Here is a 2357-nt window from a genome sequence, read left to right as displayed (position 1 = left end):
ACAGAGCTCAGGGCATCCAAACAAACGCTGTTTATAGGACACCCCCGTGGCAATGTAACAGTCCACAGCTGCTAACAACTTGCCTCCTCTTTCATCAAATGCTGGGCCCATCTCTTGTTTCCCAAATTGTATCAGGTTGTCACTCCTGTTACTCTTCAACAGGTGCACAAGATGAACACACAATCTGCTACATTTCAGAAATTTTCTTTCCTTCCTGATTTAGGATTTTATTTCCTGCTCTAAGTCATGATCAAACTGCTGCAAATTGCAAACTCTCCCATTTCAGTGCTGACACAAGTTGTCCAGGTTATGCAGTATACACCTTTCCCATCAAACAAACATGATAAACCCAAGATCAAAGACAGGCTCTAACATACACTCCAACTTCTGTTACAAACTCAGCCCCCTTAGTCACAACCACTAAAACCTTCATAACGTGCCAGGACCACGCAAGTCTTAACCTTTTCACACTTGAATCCCGCTGCCTCAAAAACCAAAGAATTTAGCCCAAAGAGCCAGAGATAAAGCCCCTTTCTGAGAAAAACGCTTCAGGGGAGCGGAGACCACACCAGACTCAAATAAAGCCCTTTAGGCATTGCTGCATTTTTCCCCTGTAATGTTCCAGACAAAGGCTACGCGAAATCTGTCAGACACATCCCATCACATCACAGGCGTGGCCTGTCCGGGAAACAGACAGGCCAGACAGGGCACAGCGATGTGCAAGGCTGAGCACTGCGGGGCCCTCCTAAAGGCGCAAACAGGAAAACACCCTACGGCTGCATCCTGCCGGGCCACAGCGGAACACGAGAGCGCAGCCCAAGGGAATCACTCACGACACCAATTATTTAACAGAAGAACTCAGAAGAGCTACCTGCAGCGGCGGCCTGCCCAGGGCCCGTCCGGCACCGCCTACCACCTTGCGAGTCCCGCACACGGGAACGACCCGCTCCCGCCGCCGCCCCGCCCCGAGGAGCCGGCCCGCGGAGCACCACGGCAGGCCCCCACACGCGGCGGGGGAAGGAGCGGAGGGCGCCGGGACAGGGAGGAGAAGGACTGGGAAGCGAAGGGAAGGACCGGGCAGGGACGCGGCTCCCGCAGCCGCGGCCGGTCCGGCAGCGCCGCTTCCGCCCACGTGACAGCGGCGGCTGGGCGGCCCGGCAGCGCCCCCTGGCGGAGGAGGGGTGCGGGGCGATCTGGGAAGTTCAAACAGGGCTGTGCGTCCATCTCTGACTGCGCGGTGTGATTCCAGCTGGGCGGGACAGCATCAGGACTAATATAACTTCATAGAATCATCGAGGCTGGAAGAGCCCTTCAGGATCAACCACTCCAACCATCCACTCATCACTGCCACTGTAGCCCCAAACCACTGACCTGTAAACCCAGAGCCAGAAGCCTCTTAAACACCTCCAGGGATAGTGCCTCCACCACCTCCCTGGGCAACCTATCCCAATGCCTGACCGCCATAACAGTGAATTTTTTTTTTTCTGATATCTAGTCTGAATTTACCGTCTCAGCTTAAGGCCATTTCCTCTGGTCCATCTCACTGCAGGCACGGCAGCCCCCACCTCACCACAAACTCCTTTCACGTAGTTGTGGATGGAGAGTGATGAAGTTCCCCCTAAGCCTCCTTTTCTGTAGACTAAATAAACCCATTCCCTCACCTATTCCTCGTAAGACTTGCTTTCCACACCCTTTGCAAACCTTGCTGCTCTTTTCTGGACATGCTCCAGCACTTCAGTGTCTTTGTTACAGTGAGGTACCCAGAACAAACACCAAGGTGTGGCCTCACCAGTGCCCAGTACAGGGGGATGATCACTGCCCTGGACTTGCTGGCCATGCTATTTCTGATACAGGCCAGGATGCCATTGGCCTTCTCTGCCACCTGGGCCCACTGCTGGCTCATGTTCATTCAGCTCATTCATATTCTGTGAACAGCATTCAGACTTTGGCTTTACCCCAAGTCAGAAGCACCCATAGCAATTGACAGTCTTTGATGTCCGTGATAATCCAGATAGAATAGTTACTCTCTGACTAGTGATCATGAAATTTAGGATTTGCCATCTAACCGTAAGAAAAGATGTACAAATCTGGCTGTAGCCACTTGTAGCCACTGCTGAATTCTGTGAAAACTGGAATTACCTTCCAGTTCAAACTTTGCTGTGATGGAGTGTGACGGTTTGGACTTGGCTCCCTGCCAAATGCCCGAAAGCTAGGACAGCAGCCCCCTTCCCCCCTTCTTTCTTCCTTTAGGTTAAAGGAGAAAGAAACTATAAAAATTAAAGAACCCACAATCAAGCTGCTTATATAAAAATATATCTATATTTACGCAAATTACAGTTATATACAGTTAAGATGCT

At 51.6% G+C, this 2357-nt stretch overlaps 1 protein-coding gene across 10 annotated transcripts in view; it reads right to left on the bottom strand.

The window, feature by feature from the left end:
* EXOC1 (exocyst complex component 1) overlaps positions 1–2357 on the bottom strand; it is a 31332-nt gene that overhangs the window by 27989 nt on the left and 986 nt on the right. Inside the window, exon 1 of one of the 10 annotated variants that reach the window (XM_027885550.1) lies at positions 872–943. The exons of the other annotated variants lie outside the window; for them this stretch is intronic. The gene's annotated coding sequence lies outside the window, so the exon portion shown is untranslated. Of the gene's footprint in view, positions 1–871; positions 944–2357 lie in introns of those variants that run through there. 10 annotated transcript variants of the gene reach the window in all.

Source organism: Empidonax traillii, unplaced genomic scaffold (assembly GCF_003031625.1).
Source record: "Empidonax traillii isolate 1590-97213 ecotype Southwest subspecies unplaced genomic scaffold, ASM303162v1 scaffold167:size2001844, whole genome shotgun sequence".
NCBI lineage: Eukaryota > Metazoa > Chordata > Aves > Passeriformes > Tyrannidae > Empidonax > Empidonax traillii.
The sequence above is the reverse complement of the archived record's forward strand: the minus strand, read 5'-3'. Positions and strand labels throughout refer to the sequence as shown.